Genomic DNA, 25,294 nt, shown 5'->3' on the forward strand with positions numbered 1-25,294 from the left:
TCATATCTATCCCGGTATGTTTTGGGGAAAGGGGGAGGGATGGCTAGCTGTATGAGAGATAGTTTAGGACTCTGAGAGATCTAACTAGTGTTGTGTGGTGGTCATGGATATCCTGATTTATCCACAACTTCCGAGAATTGCTTGATCAACATGGAGGTAAAGTTGGTCTGAGGAGAACATGCTATCCTTATCACCTAGGGAAGAAGTTGGCCTACAGGCAGCTTGCGTTTTAATTGATTTTTTGATGAGCATTACTTTATTAAATCCTATGCAAAATGCCCCATGGCATCTGTCAGTGATAAGTGATAAGAAAGGCATTAAATGTTTAGTGAACGCTTAAGAATTCTTTATCAGCAGGCATTGATTGAATACCCTCTGGATAATGATGATAATACTCGCTTTTATAACTTGCAAGATATTCCCACAATTCTATTTATGGTACAGTTTTCATTGAATCACTTCCCTTTTCTGACATAAAAACCCATCCTCATGGGACTTGGATTTTTTTATGCATATTATAGACTGCAGCAAAGTTTTTATTTTAGGGAGAAAAAAATATATCAAAATACACATCATTGCAAAAACTAACATGCCCAGTAGCTACTTTGCCATTTGCCTAAAGTAGGCCCATTTGATGTAGGCCCATTTTCTGCTGCTTTTCTTTCCAGACCTTCTCTGATTTTTCCACCAGTCTTGACCGTGTCTTTTCATGCCTGTCATTTCTCTTCTATAATTAGAATACACTGAGGATTTATCATTAAAGTTTAAGCTATATGAAGCATCCATGGTCTTTCATTTAAGGTACTGTTTGGAACAAGGTAGATGACACTTTCCATGGACATCTGGCTTACAGGGTCTTCCCATTGCAAATGAGGCCCCATTGGAATTGTTGGACTCATCACTCCGCTGGCCAGACTTGTTGCTGAACAGGTGGCTCCTGGGTGAGAATCCATTCACTCGCAGGTGCTTCTGAAGTGCCTGTTTTGTCTCACACTCCTGTGGTGGTTGCATTCATTGGAAGACTAGTTCAAAAGAAGTAGGAAAAGGCCGATAAGAATTTCTGAAAATTCCAAATTGAGGAATATATAGAGAAAATGGAAATTTATTTGTCAAAAATATATGGAACATATTGTATCTGATGTAAATCTGCATCTACACATGAGGAAGTCAGAAAGAAAGAGAAATGAAATAACCTGCTATTAATAAACAGAACTTTTCTAAATGTTTCCTGCTTGTATTCAATCATTTGTGTATAATATAATTTATGTTTAATCACACCCAAAGCCTTGCCAAGTAGGTCCCACAGGAATTTCTCTAATGAATACATAAGCATCTCTTGTATTGAGCATAGTAATTGCTTATATGCAAATGATTTTAAGTACTTGAACAGTTTGACTTAAGAAGGATAAACATTATGTCTGTGATCTTGTATATGATATTCATTTGCTTAGCAAGCCATTTTCTGATGGATTATATAAAAGCAAACTTTATAATCAACTGAATACAAATTATCCTGAGTTTGAAAAAACAAATTAATGAGGTTTTATGATCTTGAGTTCCAGACCTCTCCACCATCTGATTCAATATGGGACAGTAACATAACATGAGTTGCTACAAATGACTTATAATTTACATTGATGTTTTAGTCTTTATTTTTTTTCCCTATTATCTTTTCTGTGAATCCCTAGGTAATTTTGAAAAATATAATTTGTATTAGCATTATGGAATTAGACCATCAGGCAACTTGGTTTACCGGTATTAGTGATAGCACCTTCTCCCTTCATGCCGTTTGTGTGAATAGGTCTTCTAGTACATTTGTCAACCAAAGGCAACCTTGGTGATACTTCTCTTGGATCTCAAGGTATCACCTATCTATTTTAGGTGTTAATTTTTTTTCTTTTTTTTTGAGACAGAGTCTCACTCTGTTGCCCAGGCTGGAGTGCAGTGGCACAGTCTCTGCTCACTGCAAGCTCCACCTCCTGGGTCCACACCATTCTCCTGCCTCAGCCTCCCCAGTAGCTGGGACTACAGGCACCCGCCACCACACCCGGCTAATTTTTTGTGTTTTTAGTAGAGACGAGGTTTCACTGTGTTAGCCAGGATGGTCTCAATATCCTGACCTCGTGATCCTCCCACCTCGGCCTCCCAAAGTGCTGGGATTACAGGTGTGAGCCACTGCGCCTGGCGGTGTTAATTCTTAAATATAAAAAAGTATAATCATAATGTCTCAGAGTTGTCAGGACCTTCGAGCTTAGCAGAAATTATACTTTCCAGAAAATCTTTTGTTTGTAGTTTGCCTACCACAATGAGAAGAGTGTTGTTTGTTTGTTTGTTTTGCATGTGGAGCCAGACAAATACACACATGCACCGTCATCCACTGTAACCACAAATATACACACCTATTACAATCAGGTGATAAAATAATTTATTATTAGAGGCAAAAAGCATATAACTAATTTTGAACCACACATATATGGGTCCCTGTACCTGAGAAACAGGACTTTGATTCTGATCACCGAGTCACCAATTGATATAAGAGAAAGAAAAAGAGAGCTCCCTTCAAAATCCATCCGAAGTTTTTTTCAGAATCTGTCCAAAACTCCCCTAATCAGAATTCTGCTTTCTGTTTATTCATTTTTACAGACATGTGACCTTCTGGATCCTAGATTTGAGAAAAATTTCCTATGAATGTATTTGCCAGGATATACCCTCTATGTGTTCATGTGTTCTCATCATTTAGCTCACTTACAAGTAAGAACATGTGGTATTTGGTTTTCTATTCCTGCATTAGTTTGCTAAGGATAATGGGCTCCACGTCCAAGGCTCCACGCGCCTTCAAAGGATATGATCTCATTATTTTTTTATGGCCATATAGTATTCCATGGTGCATACGTACATACCACATTTTCTTTATCCACTCTGTCACTGATGGATATTTGGGTTGATTCCATGTCTTTGCTCTTGTGAATAGTGCTGCAATGAACATACGCATGCATGTGTCTTTATGACAGAACAATTTCTATTCCTTTGCGATATACCCAGGAATGGGATTGCTGGGTCAAATGGTATTTCTGTTTTTAGGTCTTTGAGGAATTGTCACACTGTCTTCTGCAATGGTTGAACTAATTTACACTCTCAACAACAGTGTATAAGCATTCCTTTTGCTCTGCAACCTCACCGACATCTGTAATTTTGGACTTTTTACTAATACCCATTTTGACTAGTGCGAGTTGGTATCTCATCGTGGTTTTGATTCACATTTCTCTAATGATCAGTAATGTTTAGCTTTTTATCATATACTCATTGGGCACATGTATATCTTCTTTTGAAAAGTGTCTGTGCATGTCATTTGACCACTTTTTAATGGGGTTTGACAAATATTTATTATCTACTATCTGGTGAATACAGTGCAAGATGCTGTAGTTATAATGATGAACAAATTATTATCATTGCTGCCTTCATGTTGCTTATGGTCCGGTAATAAAAACAGACATTAATCAACTAATTACACACATATATAATTAAAATGAGATAATAGTATAGGAAATGTATAGAATGTTATGACAGACTATTTGAGGAGGATCTTGTGTAGGTTTGGATTATTTGGGGTGTAGAGAAGGCTTCCCAGGAGAAGAGGGAAGGCAGAGCAATGCAGAAATGGAACAGTACATACAAAGGACTTGAGATGAATGGAACCATGAAGTTTAAGTGTACTGGAAGCACACACAGGGAGCTTAAGTGGAGGCCAGAATGAGCAAAATGTCTATGTTTTTATTAAAGACCATTTTTGAAAGAGAGTGGCATGATCAAATTTTCATTTTAAAATAACATTTTGGCTGCAGTATGGAGACCAGAGTAGATGTGGGTGTTATGGACTGAACTGTGTCCACACACAATTCATATGCTGAGACCCCAAACCCCAATGTGACTATTTGGAGATAGGGACTATATGATGGTAATAAAAGTTAAGTGAAGTCATAGGTAGGATCTTAATCTGATAGGACTTGTGCCTGTTTAAGAAGCGGAAGAAACACCAGCATGTGAGATTGTGAGATCTTTCTCTTTCTCTCCCTTTCCCTCTTTCCCTATCCTGCACCTGCAATGTGCACATAGAATAGGTCATGTGAGGACACAGAAATAAGGTGGCTGTTTGCGAGCCAAGAAGGGAGGCCTGACTAGAAACCGAGCTTGCTGGCACCTTGATCTTGGACTTCTAGGCTCCAGAGCTGTGAGAAAATGAATTTCTGTGGTTTAAGCCGCCCAGTCTGTGGTATTTTGTTATGATAGCCTGAGAAGACTGATATAGGAAACTGCAATGGATATGGGAGTTCTCGGTAAGGGACCACAGCAGTAGTTCAGGTACGAGATGGTGGTAGTACATATGACAGTGGAAATGGCAGAGAAAGAGAAAAATTTACAAAATTGGGAGACTTTTTGTATTTGTAGAATTAACAGGATTTGGTGTTGGAGTCTATATATAAGGTGAGAGAAAGAGGGATTAAACTTTGTAACTTAAACTAGTGTGACCTGCACGACTAGATGAATGGCTTGCTCACTTTAGGAGTCACAAGAGGAGGATCAGGTTGGGGCCGTAACCCATAAGTTCAGATTCTCTCACATGAACTTTTGGATGCCTTTGGATATGTCAAAGAGGCAGATGGGACTGGAGCTGAAAGAGAGAAATATTAAACAGTGCTCACAGAATCTGTTACTACGTGACTTCTCGGCATGTTTAATATGTGTAAGTATATTATTGTGAATTGTGACTCTCTCATACAAGCTTATGGTTTCTTGCGGGTTTCTAAACATTGACCTCTTTTCTGAATGGAGAATCCCCCAGGACTAGTATTCTGTAGAATATATTTGGTAAATGCTTGTCTATAAGTGTATTTTTAATCATTCTCTTTCCCTGCTGCTTGATATCAGTAGCTTTTGATTTTATTTAATAGACATATTTTGGGCACATGATGGCCAGTGGGTTCTCAAGTCGTGGGAATGAAACGGAGAAGGATTTAAGACAGGAGCTTTACATTTTCTCAGAGTTCCGCAGTGAGCACTGCCAAGATCTTTTAGAGTGCCTGGTGGTAGCAGAGCTGAAGGCCCAGTGAAGAGCTGGAATAGCCCCTGCCTTCCAGGCCACTCCTAGATACTGTACTGAGAGAGAGAGTGATTAAATACCACCACCATCCTCAAGTCCTTGTCCCTTTATATAATTGTTGACTATTTTTCAGAGCTATACCATTCCTGAGGTTGAATCTATCTTAAAAACTTAAAACATGAATGTCTTTCTTGCATTGGCCTATACCAAGTTTTCAAAGTTATTATCTAGAGGTTCAAGTCAATGGAGTTTTATGGGCTTAGAATTTAGATAAATAGAATTTAATAAGTTAAATTCTCCTTAGTGTTTCTGGCAAATATATCATACTGTGAGCAACTTTCTACAACTGACTTTTTCATTCAGCTTATATTCTGGAAATTTATTCATCTAACTACATGTAAATTTACCTATTTTTAAGCTACTGCATAATATTCTATGGTATAACCATGTCAAAATATATTTAGACATTTAATGATATTCAACCAGATTTAAAAAAAAGAAACACCATATATACCAGGTAAATTAGTAGCAGATACAGGAAGAAGAAGATCAAATACAAGAATTAAATAATTCTACCTGTTCTTTGCCCAAAAGCTTATATGAGCTACAAAAAGTTTACTTTATTCGTATTAATTATCTCATCTTAATGTTTATTTTTGAGAGATAAATGACTGGATAAACACATTTCCAGAAAAACTCTTTATGCTAAATTTGATTCCTAATGTCAAATCCTCCATGCCATTTTTCTTGTTGTTCCAAAAAAATATGATCTTTCATTTTTTTAATGCTTCCTCTCCACTCCAGTTAAATCACTTGGAAGCCTGCATTTGAGTTATTTATGAGAGCCTATTAAGGCACACAGCCTCTGCCTTTGTGTCCCTTGCAGTGCCTTGCTCAAGGTGGTCCCACAGATGTTTTTGGTTGGATTTTGAATTGAACTAGATTACTTATTCAGTTCTGGTGATTGGGTGACCAATGTGTTCTTGAGCTTCATGTGTGTCGTTACCCTTCAGAGAGACAATTTTTCTTTCGAGTGAAGGGTTTGGAGGTTAATGGTTTAAACATTTCCCAAAACAGATCTATTTGTGATCTGTGCCTTCTAATACCCCCTTCCACCTTGCTCTGCTCTGTGTACATGAAATATGGCTGCAGAATAATTGCTAGATAGTTGGATCTGTTGAGCTCAATTATCAATTGCTACAAAGTAGAGAAAAGAAATTACATGAGCCATAGTTTTCATTATGAAATATTCATAGAAATGAGGTTCAACCTGTGTTACAATAAAATGTTAATAAGACTTTTAAGAAGGCAATTAAAGAAACGTGTTTACTGCTGGGATAACTGAATTCAAATCTATTATTCTTCAATTTGGAAAAAAGGGTAGTTTGGGGGTAATTTAAGTGTAACACAGGTATATAGTTGCTTTTCTCCAGGAAAACTTCCATTACTGTGAAGTTTCTACATGAATAATTTTAATTTTTTGAGATCTCCCTGTGGCAAAAATAAAACAATCAGAGGCATATTTATATACTTGCTCATACCTTTCCGCTGTAATATGTTTAGTAGCAATTTAAATTACCTTAATTTAAGGAGGCTCGAATCCCCTAAGATCCTTTGCTGTCCATGTGAAGATCACAGTCAAGGAAAAGTGACACTGCTCAGAGCTTAGAAATTCTCAGGCAGAGACAGAAGTGGGAAGTCAAACTATCTGCCAAGAATTAATAAGCTAAAATAGGATGAGAGGAGTTCCTTCTTCCATTTCTTTTCATACTCCTTCCTTCACTGACTCTAAGCAGCTGTGGAAAGTGTCAATGCCCTGCCACCGTGCATGGCAGGCCTAGCATCAACTGAGCTCGTTGGCTTGTGAGCGCTGCCTTTGTCAGTTTCACTCTTAGCATCATGGGACCTGACCATCCTGGATGTGAATGCTGCTGAGCTGCTCTTCTGAAATGTCAGAAGATATTATTGGTTGCCACTCTGGCATTTTATAACAAGAGTAAGTTCCTTGACAGGCTATCTAGGCTCTAGCTTGGCCATTTACACTGCAGGGGAGAAGGGACATTTCTTATATTGTGTGTGCATTTTTAGCTTTTTAAGGCAGAATTCTGGAATCGACAGTCACTTTTTGTTGGAATTGCTAATGCTATAGCCTCAAATTATACAGTATGCACTGTATACCACTGTATAACATGCTGGTCACCATGACTTTGGATATAAATCATCAGTAGGAAGCAAAGTCAGTATTATGTTGAATCCAAAGGAAGGAGATGAAGGCTACAGCATGAACACAGTAAGCCTGAGGTTAAAGAACCCAGGCTCTTCTGAGTTTTAATCTAGCATATTCTGAGCTTCTTAGATGGAATCTTTTTTCATTACCACATTCTTCTATAAATTACAGGCAAATGGAAGACAGATAATGTCCTCTCACTCTGGCATAAAACTACTGGCACTGAATTCTGAGTATTTTGGTCACACTGTGTATTCATCGGTATTATTCTTGTTGGTGATCGCAGCAACTGTGCAGATAATTGCAGAGTTATCATCTCGATATGATTCCTTCTGTGATTAAAAAAGTTTAATATGTAAATGTAATTCTGGAGAGCACTGCCTTTAAACTTTATTATAAATTTTCAACACACAGTTATGCAAATCTAGGACTTCATAAATGTCACTTAATGGTAATGGTTGTCAGCTTTGTGAGAAGTTTTATCTTTATAGATGGACTGAAAGAACATACAGAATTTTACATTTGTGGGAAATACAGTGTTGATGAAGTACCTAATTAGGAGGATGATCTTTTCTGAGAGAGAAACAAGTAAACCTTCTGTTTCTTCCTGCTTAAAAAGAACATCAGTGTTGCCTCATCTCTTCCTGAAGCCTTCCTCAGGATAGAGATGCCGTCTGAGTCACATGTCTCAGGGTGAGAAAGCCGTGGAGTGGAGATGCAGTTTTTTGTTATCCTAGTGAAATGAAATACCAATTTTCTGGGATAAACTGTAAGTTCAGAGAAAATAGAATTTCCTGGCATGACAATTTTGGACATTCTTTGAGTGTTCATCAAAGAAGGCTGTGAATTGCTTCTGTCAGCATGACTGGCACAAGCTCTTAAAATTGTTGACAGCTTGCAATTCTTTTTACTGCCTTTGAAACACATTATCGACCATATAATGCATTAACTTTCATGTTAATGCAGTAACAAAAATAAATGATTGAATACAAAAAAACCTCATACTTAGAAATTAAACCTCAGAATGACCTATATTTATTGTCATTCAATGACCATTTGATTGTATTAGGGTTTGCACTTGATTTCAGTTCTAAACAAGTTTTAAAATTTGAGGTGATCTCCAAGGTGTCTGCGTAGTTGTACTGGTTTGGGCTAACACTGTTATTAATTTTGCTGGATAAATTGCTTATGACTTATGCTTTTACTCAGTGGCTGCTGTATTTCAAATTATGTTGTAAATTGTGTCTTAGTCAGATTGTTTCTATGTTACAGCTGGCTGTGTTCTTATATGCTGCAAAATTGTATTCTAATAAAGTTCACTTGATTTATCATACTTTTACAAGCCAGGATCTCAGATGATAACATGTATTTATTATAGTGTTTAATGCTGCTTTCCACCTTTTGATTAAAGACTTATTTAGTCGACTACAATGGGGTTTGATTTAAATTCCAATTAACCTTTTACTTCCTCTGTGCTTTTTAAGTGCATAGTGTTACTGTACCTTGATAATAGAGTACAGTTTTATTCCTTAATTCACTGAAACCAACTATATTTATTAAGCCAGTTTGAGTCTCTGAACTCCAGTTTATACCGCTGGGATGACTAAACTAATCATTGTGAAATAAAATAAATGGTTCCATTTATACAATTCTTAAACTTTATTTTCTGAAATTTTTGGAAATGTGAATAAGCTATTTCTTAATAAAAGCTATTAAAACTATGAGTTACAGTTTTGCAAACTTGGATGAGCATCGTATGAATCTAGCTTTTGACACCACCACCTACTCAAAAATATTTAATGCTTACCTTATAAGGTGCTTACCTTATATTCAATTTAATTCAGTAAGACCTGGGCACTTGAGGCCATTGTAGTATGAATTTGAATGGCATTTCCTAACCATGGAAGACTCACTACCTAGTAGGGAAGACAAGTACATGAATAATTAGTATATTACCTGGTACGTTCTGATGAAGTAGTATATATGAAGTAGGGTGCAATGCTAAGAATGGAGAATCTGATCTGAGACAACAGGAGAAGGCTTTCTATGAGAGGCAGGGCATTTGAATTAGGTCTGAGTAAGAGTCTATCAGACACATGAAAGGATGGGGGATGAAATTCCAGGCAATAGAATAGCATAATCAGAGGCAGAGAGCAATGAAAGTGTATCGTGGATTTGGAAAACTCTGAGTAGTCAGGGATAAATAGTTCATGGTATATGTGTGGGAGGTGGTGAAGGTGGGTAGAAAGGTTGGTATAGGAAGGGTAGTGTATTAATATAAAAAGTTTGCATAGCCACATGACATTTTAAAAACTCTTATTTTAAGTTCAGGGTTATATGTGTAGGTTTGTTATGTAGGTAAACTTGTGTCATGTGGGTTTGTTGTACAGGTTATTTCATCGCCCAGATATTAAGCCTAGTACTCATTAGTTATTTTTCCTAATCCTCTCCTTCCTCTCTGCCTCCATCCTTCAATTGGCCCTAGTGTGTATTGTTCCTCTCTATGTGCCCATGTGTTCTCGTTATTTAGCTCCCATTTGTAAGTGGGAACATGTGGTATTTGGTTTTCTGTTCCTGTGTTAGTTTCCTAAGGATAATGGCCTCTAGCACCATTCCTATCTCTGAAAAGACATGATCTTACTCTTTTCTGTGTCTGCATAGTATTCCATGGTGTGTATGTGCCATAATTTCTTTATCCAGTCTATCATTAATAAACATTTGAGTTGATTCCAGGTCTTTGCTAGTGTGAACAGTGCTGCAATGAACATATGTGTGCTTGTATCTTTATGATAGAATGATTCACATTCCTTTGGGTGATTTATATTCCTTTGGGATATAAATTGGGAATGATTTATATTCCTTTGGGTGATTTATACCCAGTAATGGGATTGCTGGATCGAAAGATATTTCTGTCTTTACGTCTTTTAGGAATCACCACATTATCTTCTACAATGGTTGAACTAATTTACACTCCTACCAACAGTGTGTAAGTGTTCCTTTTTCTCTGCAACTTTGCCAGCATCTACTATTTTTTTGACTTTTTACTAATAGCCATTCTGACTGGTGTGAGATGATATCTCATTGTGGTTTTGATTTTGCATTTTTCTAATGATTAGTAATGTTGAGCTTTTTTTATTATTATACTTTAAGTTCTGGGGTACATGTGCAGAATGTGCAGGTTTGTTACATAGACATACACGTGCCATGGTGGTCTGCTGCACCCATCAACCCATCATCTACATTAGGTATTTCTCCTAATGATCTCCCTCCCCTAACCTCCCACCCTCTGACAGGCCCCAGTGTGTGATGTTCCCCTCCCTGTGTCAATGTGTTCTCATTGTTAAACTCCCACTTACGAATGAGAACATGCAGTGTTTGGTTTTCTGTTCTTGTGTTAGTTTGCTGAGAATAATGGTTTCCAGCTTCATCCATGTCCCTGCAAAGGACATGAGCTCATCCTTTTTTATGGCTGCATTAGTATTCCATGGTGTATATGTGCCACATTTTGTTTATCCAGTCTATCGTTGATGGGCATTTGGGTTGGTTCCAAGTCTTTGCTATTGTGAACAGTGCCACAATAAACACACATGTGCATGTGTCTTTATAGTTGAATGATTTATAAACCTTTGGGTATATACCCAGCAATGGGATTGCTGGAACAAATGGTATTTCTAGTTCGAGATCCTTGAGGAATCACCACACTGTCTTCCACAACGGTTGAACTAATTTACATTCCCATCAACAGTGTAAAACATTCCTATTTCTCCACATCCTCTCCAGCATCTGTTGTTTCCTGACTTTTTAATGATAGTCATTAACTGGCAAGATGGTATCTCATTGTGGTTTTGATATGCATTTCTCTAATGACCAGTGATGATGAGCTTTTTTTAAATATGTTTGTTGGCTGCATAAATGTCTTCTTTTGGGAAGTGTCTGTTCATATCCTTTGCCCACTTTTTGATGGGGCGGTCTGTTTTTTTCTTGTAAATTTGTTTAAGTTCTTTGTAGATTCTGGATATTAGCCCTTTGTCAGATGGACAGATTGCAAAAATTTTCTCCCATTCTATACATTACTCTGATAATAGTTTCTTTTGTTGTGCAGAAGCTCTTTAGTTTAATTAGATCCCATTTGTCAATTTTGGCTTTTGTTGCCATTGCTTTTGGTGTTTTAGTCGTGAAGTCTTTGACCATCTCTATGTCCTGAACGGTATTGCCTAGGTTTTGTTCTACGGTTTTTATGGTTTTAAGTCTTACATTTAAGTCTTTAATCCATCTTGAGTTAATTTTTGTATAAGGTGTAAGAAGGGATCCAGTTTCAGCTTTCTGCATATGACTAGCCAGTTTTCCCAACACTATTTATTAAATAGGGAATTCTTTCCCCATTGCTTGTTTTTGTCAGGTTTGTCAAATATCAGATGCTTGTAGATTTGTGGTGTTATTTCTGAGGCCTCTGTTCTGTACCATTGGTCTATATATCTGTTTTGGTACCAGTACCATGCTGTTTTTGTTACTGTAGCCTTGTAGTATAGTTTGAAGTCAGGTAGCATGATGCCTCCAGCTTTGTTCTTTTTGCTTTGGATTGTCTTGGCTATGCAGGTTGCTTGGGATTGTCTTGGCTATGCAGGTTATCATATGAAATTTAAAGTAGTTTTTTCCAATTCTGTGAAGAAAGTCAGTGGTAGCCTGATGGGGATAGCATTGAATCTATAAATTACTTTGGGCAGTATGGCCATTTTCGCAATATTGATTCTTCCTGTCCATGAGCATGGATTTTTTTTTTCCATTTGTTTGTGTCTTCTTTTATTTCCTTGAGCAGTGGTTTGTACTTCTCCTTGAAGAGGTCCTTCACATCCCTTGTAAGCTGTATTCCTAGCTATTTTATTCTGTTTGTAGAAATTGTGAATGGGAGTTACTCGTGATTTGGCTCTCTGTCTGTTATTGGTGTATAGGAATGCTTGTGACTTTTGCACATTGATTTTGTTTCATGAGACTTTGCTGAAGTGGCTTATCAGCTGAAAGATATTTTGGGCTGAGATGACGAGGGTTTTTTAAATACACAATCTTGTCTATAAACAGAGACAATTTGACTTCCTCTTTTCATAATTGAATATGCTTTATTTCTTTCTCTTGCCTGATTGCCCAGGCCAGAACTTCCAATACTATGTTGAATAGGAGTGGTGAGAGAGGGCATCCTTGTCTTGTGCTGGTTTTCAAAGGGAATGCTTCCAGGTTTTGCCCATTCAGAATGATATTGGCTGAGGGTTTGTCATAAAGAGCTCTTATTATTTTGAGATACGTTCCATTGATACCTAGTTTATTGAGAGTTTTTAGCATGAAGGGGTGTTGAATTTTGTCGAAAGCCTTTTATGCATCTATTGAGATAATCATGTGGTTTTGTCATTGTTTCTGTTTATGTGATGGATTACATTTATTGATTTGCATGTGTTGAACCAGTCCTGCATCCCATGGATGAAGCCAACTTGATTGTGGTGGATAAGCTTTTTGATGTGCTGCTGGATTCAGTTTGCCAGTATTTTATTGAGGATTTTCACATCGATGTTCATCAGGGATATAGGCCTGAAACTGTCTTTTTTGTTGTTGTTGTGTCTCTGCCAGGTTTTTGTATCAGGATGATGCTGGCCTCATAAAATGAGTTAGGTAGGATTCCATCTTTTTCTATTGATTGGAATAGTTTCAGAAGAAATGGTACCAGCTCCTGTTTGTAACTCTGGTAGAATTTGGCTGTGAATCCATCTGGTCCTGGACTTATTTTGGTTGGTAGGCTATTAGTTACTGCCTCAATTTCAGAACTTATTATTGGTTTATTCAGGGATTCGACTTCTTCCTGGTTTAGGCTTGGGAGGGTGTATGTATCCAGGAATTTATCCATTTATTCTAGATTTTCTAGTTTACCTGCGTAGAGGTGTTTATAGTATTCTCTGATGGTAGTTTGTATTTCTGTGGGATCGGTGGTGATATTCCCTGTATCATTTTTTATTGTGTCTATTTGATTCCTCTCTCTTCTTTATTAGTCTGGCTAGCGGTCTATTTTGTTGATCTTTTCAAAAAACCAACTCCTGGACTCATTAATTTTTTCTTTTCATTTTTTTTTCTTTTCTTTTTCTTTTTCTTTTCTTTTTGAGATGGTGTCTTGCTCTGTCACCCAGGCTGGAGTGTAGTGGCATGATCTTTGCAAAGTGCAGGCCCTGCCTCCTGAGTTCACACCATTCTCCTGCCTCAGCCTCCTGAGTAGCTGGGACTACAGGCGCCCACCACCATGCCCAGCTAATTTTTTGTATTTTTAGTAGAGAAGGGATTTCACTGTGTTAGCCAGGATGATCTCGATCTCCTGACCTCGTGATCCACCCGCTTCAGCCTCCCAAAGGGATTCATTTATTTTTTTGAAGGGTTTTTCATGTCTCTATCTCCTTCAGTTCTTCTCTGATCTTAGTTGCTTCTTGTCTTCTGCTACCTTTTGAATTTGTTTGCTATTGCTTCTCTAGTTCTTTTAATTGTGATGTTAGGGTGTCAATTTTAGATATTTCCTGCTTTCTCTTGTGGGCATTTAGTGCCATAAATTTCCCTCTACCCTTTGCTTTAAGTGTGTCCCAGAGATTCTGGTACTTTGTGTCTTTGTTCTCATTTGTTTCAAAGAACACCTTTATTTCTGCCTTAGTTTTGTTTTTTACCCAGTAGTCATTCAGGAGCAGTTTGTTCTGTTTCCATGTAGTTGTGCAGTTTTGAGTGAGTTTCTTAATCCTGAGTTCTAATTTGATTGCACTGTGGTCCAAGAGACTGTTTGTTATGATTTCCATTTTTTGCGTTTGCTGAGGAGTGTTTTACTTCCAATTATGTGGTTAATTTTAGTAAGAGTGCGATGTGGTGCTGAGAAGAATGTATATTCTGTTGATTTGGGGTGGAGAGTTCTATAGATGTCTATTAGGTCCATTTGGTCCAGAGCTGAGTTCAAGTCCTGGATATTCTTGTTAATTTTCTGTCTCATTAATCTGTCTAATATTGACAGTGGGGTGTTAGAGTCTCCCACTATTATTGTGTGGGAGTCTAAGTCTCTTTGTAGGTCTTTAAGAACTTGCTTTATGAATCTGGGTGCTCCTGTATTGGGTGCATATATATTTAGGATAGTTAGTTCTTCTTGTTGCATTGATCGCTTTACCATTATGTAATGCCCTTCTTTGTCTCATTTGATCTTTGTTGGTTTAAAGCCTGTTTTAAACAGACACCCCACCCTACTTCGTCTTGCCTGCACCCATTGTTTAACCAGTCCCAATGAGATGAACTGGGTACTTCATTTCGAAATGCAGAAATCACTTATCTTCTGCGTCAATCTCATTGAGAGCTGCAGACTGGAGCTGTTCCTATTTGGCCATCTTGCCAGCTACCTAAGCTTTTTTTTCATATGATTGTTGGCTGCATATATGTCTTCTTTTGAAAGGTATCTGTTCATGTCCTTTGCCCACTTTTTTAATGGGGTTGTTTTTTCTTGAAAATTTAAGTTACTTATAGATGCTGATATTAGACTTTGTTGGATGCATAGTTTGCAAAAATTTTCTCCCATTTGGTAGGTTGTCTGTTTACTCTATTGATAATTTCTTTTGCTGTGCAGAAGCTCTTTAGTTTAATTAGATCCCATTTGTCAATTTTCGGTTTTGTTGCAATTGTTTTTGGCATCTTCGTCTTGAAATCTTTGCCTGTGCCTATGTCTTGAATGGTATAGTTTAGGTTGTCTTCCAGGGTTTTTATAGTTTTGGGTTTTACTTTTAAGCCTTTAATCCATCTTGAGTTAATTTTTGCATATGATATAAGGGAGTGGTCCAGTTTTAATCTGCATATGACTCTGCATATGACTAGCCAGTTATCCCAACACCATTTATTGAGTAGGGAATCCTTTCCCCATTACTTGTTTTCATCAGGTTTGTTCAAGATCATATGGTTGTAAGTGTGTGGTCTTATTTCTGGGTTCTCTGTTCTGTTCCATTGGTCTATGTATCTTTTTTTGTACCACTACCATGCTGTTTTGGTTACTGTAGCTCTGTAAAATAGTTTGAAGTCAGGCAACGTGATGCCTCCAGCCTTGTTCTTTTTGTGTAGGATTGCCTTGGGGCTCTTTTTTGGTTTCATATGAATTTTAAAACAGTTTTTTTTTTTCTAGCTCTATGAAGAATCTTCATGGTCGTTTAATAGGAATAGCATTGAATCTATAAATTGCTTTGGGCACTATGGCCATTTTAATGATATTGATTCTTCCTATACAGAGCATGGAATGTTTTCTCATTTGTTTATGTCATCTCTGATTCCTTTGAGCAGTGTTTTATAGTTTTCTTTGTAGATCTTTCCCCTCCATAGTTAGCTATATTCCTAGGTATTTTATTCTTTTTGTGACAATTATGAATGGGAGTTTGTTCCTAATTTGGCTCTTGGCTTGATTGTTGTTGGCATATAGGAGTGATAGTGACTTTTTGCATGCTGATTTTATATCCCAAGACTTTGCCGAAGTTGTTTATCAGCTTAAGAAGCTTTTGGGATGATACTATGGGGTTTTCTAGATATAGGATCATGTCATCTCCTAACGGGGATAGTTTAACTTCCTCTCTCCTATTTGGAGGTACTTTATTTCTTTCTTTCATCTGATTGTCCCAGCCAGGACTTCCAATACTATGTTGAATAGAAGTGGTAAGAGAGGGCATCCTTGTCTTATGTGAGTTTTCAAGGAGAATGCCTCCAGCTTTTGCCCATTCAGTATGATGTTGGCTGTGGGTTTGTCATAGATATCCCTTATTATTTTGAGGTTCCACGTGATATTTTGATGCAGCCTAAAATGCTAAAATATTTTACTTTAAATTATTTTTGAAGGGTCAAATAATGTGTGCAAAGGTACTTTTACTCCATTTCTGACACTCTTACTGTTACCCCTTCCCTAAACTACCTAGCATTGGGGTAAAGATCAAGATTGTAGGGGGGCTGCGAGAGATGGAATGGACATTAACCAATGTCCATTTTTGGCTTCCCTCGATATCTTGAACTACACAAATTATAAAGAATGAGCCAGAAAAATTGCCATAAGCTTATCCTTTACACTAATAGGGCTCAAAGGTGAACACTTGCATTATGACTAAAACCATGCCTCACTAAGGATTTAACTGTAATTGGCACCAGGACTAAGATCCCACATCTAGAGACTTCCTTGACTCTGTGGAGAGAGGTCAAGAGAAACTTCCAGATACCTACTCCTCCTTACCTCTAAACTCAGGTCATCACCCACACTATCTACCTTGAATCTATCAGGACAAATCTTATGCCTTCCATTGTCAGACACTAAAAGAAGCCCCCAAACCAGCCATTCTTCATCTCTAGCACTCCTGTAAGGCTTTGCATGACCATAGTTTCCTTTTTCCTGTCTATCTTCAACTCCTGAAATATTTCCATTGTGTTCCCCAGAAATCAGGGTCCTGCAACAGGAAATACTTCATATGTGACCATCTTCTTACAGAAACATTTAAATCACTTGTTTTGCTCTAATGGAAGCCTGTTTCTCCACACCTCTACTCTCTGAATCCTTAAAACATGACTTCCCCTTTAGCTCTTTCAACTATTGATAGTTTTTATCTCACAGATCTCATACTCCTGGAACTTGGGGTAGCATTTTATGTCATCAGCTTATGTTGTCATCTGCTTATTCACTCGCTGTCATTTTATTGCCATCTCAACCTCTGAGTTGTTCGCCTTCTTTCATGGATTTTTAATTTTTATTTTTTTAAGATGGAGTCTCACTCTGTTGACCAGACTGGAGTGGGGAGGCGTGATGTCAGCTAACTTCAACCTCTGCCTCCCGAGTTCAAGTGATTTTCCTCCCACAGTCTCCCAAGTAGCTGGGATTACAGGCATGCAACACCTCTTCCGGCAATTTTTTTTTGTATTTTTAGTAGAGAAGCAGTTTCACCATGTTGGCCAGGCTTGTTTCAAACTCCTGACCTCAAGTGATCTGCCTACCTTGGCCTCCCAAAGTGCTAGGATTACAGGCGTGAGCCACTGTGCCTGGCCCTTCTTTCATAGATGTAAGCAACTAACTACCTGACACTTTTATCAACATCCTTCCTGCCCTATTCAATTTTAATTTGATGATCCTTTCAACATTCTGTTCTCCAATGATCTTGTTCTTTACCTTATTTTATCTCTCACTTATATGATATTATTCTAAACCCTGTCCTTACCAATAATTACAGCCCAACCAATATATTAATTTTTGGCATTTTGCTCTCTGACTAGACTTGAATTCTATGGGCAATCATTATAGATGCTTCTTGCACACATGTTCCATTCTTTTGTTCCTCTCTTGCTTCATCGAACTTACTTGGATAAACCACAACCCTAGTTAAAAGAGCTCTTTGTCTACTTCATGCCTGCTCCTGTTCGCTGACTGGAGAGAAATACCTAAATGTGCTCAATGGTCACATTTTAAATTCATGGTCATGAACATCAAATGAGTTTTTAATGTTAGCTGGCAATCATAATGAACTTTCCTGGACTACTGTGGACTCCTATGCTTCTATTTCATGCTCTCTCCTCTTTCCTCAAACCTCTTAAGCCTTGCTCTCCATTTGCTATCTCAACTAATGATACTGGTCCCTATTTTACTAAGAAAGTGTAAGCACCCCTAAAAGAACTTCTGAGGACTCCCACAACTGCATCTACTGATCAAATAGCTTTTGCACTAATATTTGTTGCCTTCATGCTTATATCTGGGCTCTGATCTAAAGCCAATCCTTCCACTTCTATACCAGATTCCATTCTTGTTTCCCTGTTTTATTCTCTTTCCTCTTAGAACCTCAAAAGTGCACTTAGCAATTATCTACATTCTTTTATTTTTTAAAAAAGCAACTATATTGAGATATAATTTATATTCAATAAATTGCAGATATTTGAAATGCACAAACTTATTAGTTCTGATATTGCAGACATCATGAAACCATTCCCATTATTTAAGATAATGAACTTACCCATCACTCTCAAAAGTTTCCTCGTGTCCCACTGAAATCCTTCCCTTTTCCTCCTATCCACTTTCCTATCTCTAGGTGACCATTGTTTTGTTTTCTGTTACTGCAAAGGATATTTCTTTTTCTAGAATTTTATATGAATGGAATAATACAATATATACTCTAGTTTGTCTGGCTCTTTGTTTTTTTTTTTTTTTTTTTTTTTTTTTTTTTTTTTTTTTTTTTTTTTTTTTTTTTTTTTTTTTTTTTTTTTTTTTTTTTGAGACGGAGTCTTGCTCTGTCACCCAGGCTGGAGTGCAGTGGCCGGATCTCAGCTCACTGCAAGCTCCGCCTCCCGGGTTTACGCCGTTCTCCTGCCTCAGCCTCCCGAGTAGCTGGGACTACAGGCGCCCGCCACCTCGCCCGGCTAGTTTTTTTGTATTTTTTAGTAGAGACGGGGTTTCACCGTGTTAGCCGGGATCGTCTCTCGATCTCCTGGCCTCGTGATCCGCCCGTCTCGGCCTCCCAAAGTGCTGGGATTACAGGCTTGAGCCACCGCGCCCGGCCTTGTCTGGCTCTTTGAACTCAACATATTCATTGATGGTATGTATATGAATAGTTTATTCCTTTATATTGCTAAATAGTATTCCATGTGTAGCTACACCGAAATTTATTTATCCATTCATTTTGTCAACTTCTACAAAATGGATCAGTTCTAAGGAAATTGCCTTGTTAAAAATATTAAAGTTTTTGACACATGAATATGGTTTAACTCTATTTATTTATGTTTTCTTTCATTGTCAGCAATGTTTTATAGTTTTGAAAGCATAGTTACTACACATTTTTGTTAGTTTTATTCCTAAGTAGCTTGTATGTTTTGTGTTATAAATGGTGTATTTTTAGGTACCAATTGTTCATTACTAGTATTTAGAGATAAAATTGATTTTTCATATTGATCTTGAACCCTGCATTCTTGCTGAACTCACATATTAGTTTTTGTATCTTTTTTGCATGTTTCATAAAATTTTCTATGAGGATGACCATGTCAACTGTAGCTAATGACAGTTTTACTTTTTTTTTTCCCAGTATGGATGCCATTTATTTATTTATTTGCTTACTTTATTGCACGGGATAGAACCTTCAGTGTAATGTTGAATAAGACATCCTGGTCTTATTCCTGCTCTTAGGTGAAAAGCAAACATCTTTTTACCATTTAATATGATGTTAGCTGTAGATGTTTCATAGATGCCTTTTATCAGTTTGAGGAAGTACCCTTCTGATTCTAGTTTGGTGAGTTTTTATCAAGAATGGATGACATATTTTGTCAAATGCTTCTTCTTTGACTATTGAGATGATCGTGTGGTTTTCAATTTTAGTTGGTTGCTATGGTGAATTACACTGATTGACTTCTTCTTCTTCTTCTTTTTTTTTTTTTCTTGCTTTTTTTGAGATGGAGTCTATCTCTGTCACCCAGGCTAGAGTGCAGTGGCGCGATCTCAGCTCACTGCAACCTCTGCTTCCCTCATTGAAGCAATTCTCCTGCTTCAGCCTCCTGGGTAGCTGGGATTACAGGCACCCGACACCACGCCCAGCTAATTTTTGTATTTTTAGTAGAGATGGGGTTTCACCATGTTGCCCAGGCTGGTCTTGAACAACTGACCTCAAGTGATTTGCCTGCCTCGGCTTCCCAAAGTGTTGGGATTACAGGCATGAGTCACCATGCCCGGCCTACATTGATTGACTTCTGAATGATTGAATCAATCATGCATTTCTATGATAAAACTCATCTGATTATGATATTTTTCTTTCTATATATTGTAGGAAGTAATTTGCTGATATTGTGTCAAAAATTATTGTATCTGTGTTTATAAACAATCTTGTTCTGTAATTTTCTTTTCTCATAATATATTTATCTGGTTTCAGTATCTGTATAAAGCTGGCTTCATAGAATAAGTTAAGAGGTATTGACTCTCCTTTAAATTTGTAGATGATTCATGTAAAAATGATATTATTTATTTCTTAAATATTTGGTAGAATTCTCCAATTAACCATCTTGCCTGAAGTATTCTTTGCAGGAACGTCTTCAACAACAAATTCAATTTTTAAAATAGGTATAGGGCTATTCAGAATATATATTGCTTCTTGAGTAAGATCTGGTAGTTTGTCTTTCAAGATATTTTTATTTAATCTAAGTTGTTGAGTTTATTGGCATGAAGTTAATAACATTTCCATATTATGATCTTAATAGCAGTACGATTTATAATTTATCACCTCTACCACTCCTGGTATTTATAATTTGTGTATTCTCTTTTCCCTAATCAGTGTGGCTAGAGGTCAATTAATTTTATTAACCTCAAAGAATAAGTTTTTGTTTTATTGATGTGTATTGTTTTCTGTCTTCTGCTTTATTTATTTCTGTGCTAATATGTACTATTTCCTTTCTCTTTGTTCTTTGGGTTCACTTTGCTCTTCATTTTCTAGATTTGCAGGTAGAAGCTGAGGTCAATGATTTAATGTCTTCTAAGTTGTGCGTTAGGGTTGTAACTTTTTTCTACATTTAATTTTTATTTAAATTTGAGGGTACATGTGCAAGTTTGTTAGAAGAGTATATTTTGTGATGCTGCAATTTGGGCTTCTATGGATCTCATCACCCAGACAGTGAACATCATACTCAATAGAAAGTTTTTAGTCCTTACTCCCCTCCCTCTTTTCTAAGCCCCCAGTGTCTATTGTTTCCATCTTTATGTGGGCCCCCAGGATGTTTCCGTGACTTTGCTATTGTGAATGGTGTTGTGAAAAATACATGAGTGCAGGTAATTTTTGGGTAGAAAAATTTATTTTTCTCTGGGTATATACCTAGTAAGGGGATTGCTGGATCAAATGCTAGTTCTATTTTTAGTTCTTTGAATAATCTCCACACTGCTTTCTACGTGGGCAGAACTAATGCATGCACGTTACCACCAACAGTATATAAGCATCGCCTTTTCTCTGCAGCCTCACTAACAGTTTTTTAAAACTATGAACATTCTGTATCTCATTGTAGTTTTGATTTTTATTTCTCTGATGAGCAGTGACTTTGAGCATTTTTTCATATGTTCTTTGGCCGTTTGTGTGTCTTCTTTTGACAACTGTCTGTGTCCTTTGCCTACTTTTTAATGGGGTTATTTGTTTTTTTCTTCTTGATTTGATTTTTTTTTTTTTTCACATTGACTTTGGAAACTCTGATAACTATGTGCCTTGGGGATGGTCGTCTTGTATAATATCTTGCAGTAGCTCTCTGGGTTTCTGGAATTTGCATGTTAACCTCTGTAATGAGATTGGGGACATTTCCATAGATTATATCCTCAAATATGTTTTCCAAGTTGCTTACTCTCTCTTCTTCTCTCACAGGAATGCTAATGAGTAACAGATTTGGTCACTTTGCATAATCTCATGTTTCTTGGATGCTTTGATCATTTTTTAAAATTCTCTTTTGTTGTTGTTGTTGCCTGACCGGGTTGATTTGAAGGACTGATCCTTGCACTCTGGAATTCTTTCCTCTGCTTGGTCTAGTCTGCTGTTAAGGCTTTAAACTGTATTTTGAAATAGCTATAGTGAATTTTTCAATCCCTGAAGCTCTGTTTCGTTCTTTCTTAATATGACTATGCTGTCTTTCAAATCTTGGATGGCTTTTCTGGCTTTATTGGATTGGATTTCAACTTTCTCATGGATCTTGTTGCTTCTTTGCCATCCACTTTCTGAATTCTGTGTCTGTCACTTCAGACATTTCAATCTGGTTAGCATCCATTACTAGGGAGCTAGTGTGATCCTTTGGATGTGATGAAATGCTCTGGCTTTTTGAATTGGCTGAGTTCTTGCTCTGATTCCTTCCCATCTGAGAGAGTGGTCACTTCTTTTCCTGTTTGAATTTGCTGTTGTTTGGATGGGGTTGTTTTTAAATTCTTTTTTCCCTTAAGGGTTTGACTGTGGTGTGTTATTTATTTATTTATTTATTTATTTGTTATTTTGGGATGGAGTTTCACTCTTGTTGCCCAGGCTGGAGTGCAATGGCGCGATCTCAGCTCACCGCAACCTCCACCTCCCGGGCTTAAGTGATTCTCCTGCCTCAGCCTCCCAAGTAGCTGGGATTACAGGCATGCACCACCATGCGCAGCCAATTTTGTATTTTTTAGTAGACACGGGGTTTCGCCATGTTGGTCAGGCTGGTCTCGAACTTCTGACCTCAGGTGATCTGCCCGCCTCAGCCTCCCAAAGTGCTGAGATTATAGGCATGAGCCACCGCCTGACTGTGGTGTATGTTTTATTTAGTCCATTAGCTTTGCTTCTGGGTACTTGCAGAGAGCGGAGTCTCTGTATGGTTTCCATGGCTGTAGACAGGTTTCTGCAGTGGGTTTCACAGGTGTTGTATGTTGAAACAATGTATTTTTGTTTGGTGGTGTAATTCAGGCTGCAGCCCAGTAGATGGTGCATAAGAGTTAGGACCAGCCGATAGGCTTTTACCTACACTCATCCCTCCTTTTGTATTTCAGTGCTCTGGGGAGGGGTGCAAGAGATGACTCCCTCTCCCAGTCTGTTCCTGGGCCTTGATGCTGTCCTCTTCAGTTGCACCACTGAGCCATGTTTTCTTTGTCCCAAAGGGGGCTTTGGAGGGCTGCATCCCCTCTTTCCTTAGGGGTGGTCCATGCCGAAGTTTAGGTTGCCAGGAGGCCCGTGACTCTCCAGTGATTCACCAGTTCCCTGTGCTTGCTGGAATCATAGTGCGTTGTGGGGTATGGCTACAGGTGGTCTGTTGATGCAGTGGGTCAATGGTGGAGGATCCCCAGGCAGAACAGTGATGCTGTGAGTGTGCAACCAGTATGCTGCCCACAGCCTGGGGTTTTCAAAAACATTGAACTACTCAGATATCTCTCAATATGCCTTGATCTTCAGCATCTCATTGCCTTGCACATGCTATTCCCTTACCTTGACATACCCTTCCTTGTTCCTCATCCACTTCTTAGTCCGGGCCATCAAAGCCACATATACACATCTGACTCTGTTAATGAAGATTGGTTTTCTCTTAGCACATGCTTTTAGTATATTTAACATTCTGAATCTAATTGTTTGATTATGCATCTCTTTTCACATCTAGCTGTGATCGATAAGAAATACTTGATTTGTGCTTTTTATTTTATTTTTTAGTGTAGCTAGTAACTAGCATATTATTTGGTACAATAAGTGAAGTTGTTAATAAATTATTTGGGATGATAAAACAAGATGATGTGGGAATGAGTTGCAGTGGCAGAGGATGGAAGAGAGAAAGAGAGAGAGAGAGAGAAAAAGAGAGAGTGTATGTGTCTATAAGCACGTGCATGTGGCAGAAAGGTAGTTAATCAGTTGGATGTGAGTCATGAAGGAGATAGAGGCGTCAAGGATATCATTTATGTTTTAGCTTGGTACTTTGGATAAATATTCCAGTCACCAGGAACACTAGAGGCTGTGGTGGACACAAAGATAGTCTTTATTCTCTTTTAGGAGAAAGTGGAAAAATATCCCTGAAATATTTTATGTACTCTCTAACTTATAAAGGAAAATATGATGCCTGCATGCTTGTTCCTACCTGGAACATGAGTCCAATTCTGAGTCAACTAAGTGTTGAAAAAAATACTTTTTCCAGTATTGGGTTATCCTTAATTGAGCACAATATTGTACATCCACTGACAATCTAACCACATTTACAGTCATTAATATCTTTAGAAAATTTATAGCTGCTAAATTGAAGAGTTTTTGTATAAAAGAATTCTAAAGTGGTGATATGATAGCTTGGGTGATAGCATATAGTTTGATGAATCACCCGTGGTTCTATAGATGCTGACTGAGAATAATTGATCTGGAGGAAATCTAGAAGATTCACTTTGGAAACCAGTTCACTTTGAGGTTTCTATTTTGGGTCACAGTGGTACATTTCAGAGGAGTAATATAAAATTAAGTCAGAGTGGACATTCTTGTTCCGTCTTTCTTCAATGGTAATTTGCTCTATTGTCTGATGGGTAATCATCGTATAGAATCACAAATATAGTTTCTGGCTGGAGTTGAATCACACAAACTCCAAATCCACAGTGAAATTCTGGACGAAGAGTCTCAAATATAAAATAAAGGGGCAAGCATATTAAGATTTATCAATTTTATTAGTGTCCGTTAGCTATGCTGAATGTATCAATGGGAGAAGAATCTACATTGAAACAGATTCTTTATAAATCTCCATTGCTTTAAATAAATAACATATATGAATTAATATTAGACCAGTCTTAGAAATTATGGGTAAAGTGTATTCTAGCCTATATAACCGGGCATGTATGTCTTGAGCTTAGGTATTTGGAAACATCTTCCACAATTGTGTCATATGGAAATCAGGAAAACTAATATCTTTTTACCCATTATGATGCTACTGTTTTGAAGATAAAAGGAACTCTCTTTGAAAGAGAAAGAATACTTCATTTGTACATGTGGGAAAGAAATACTTCCAGTCTTCTCTATGTACTTAGAAGCTTCCATTTCTGTTTACCTCTTCTTATATCCATCCTCATGAGAGAAGACTATGTATTGAGTCATATTTGAGAAGTGGGTGGGCCATTGTGTTACAACTCAGACAGTGTGCTCAATTCTTTTCTAACAGCAAGGTGGAATAATGGATTTAAGTCAGTTCTTGCTATATTTAATCTTTTACTCTCTGTTTAAATGTCACCACCTTTGTGATTATAGGGGACAGGTAGTTGAGCCAGGCTCCATTCTATAAACCAAACTGACATGTTTAATGCCATTCTTCCTCATAGCATGTAGATTACAATCAATGGAGTTAGAACCGTCATGCTAATTGAAAGAGTATTTGGAGAAGTTTATTTTCTTTTTCATATGAGTATGCCTTTTCACAGAGAACACACACTCACAAAGATGCACAAAACACAGGGAGTCTTTGGTCCTCTCTAGATACAATATAGA

Source organism: Macaca fascicularis, chromosome 2, assembly GCF_037993035.2.
Source record: "Macaca fascicularis isolate 582-1 chromosome 2, T2T-MFA8v1.1".
Taxonomy (NCBI): domain Eukaryota; kingdom Metazoa; phylum Chordata; class Mammalia; order Primates; family Cercopithecidae; genus Macaca; species Macaca fascicularis.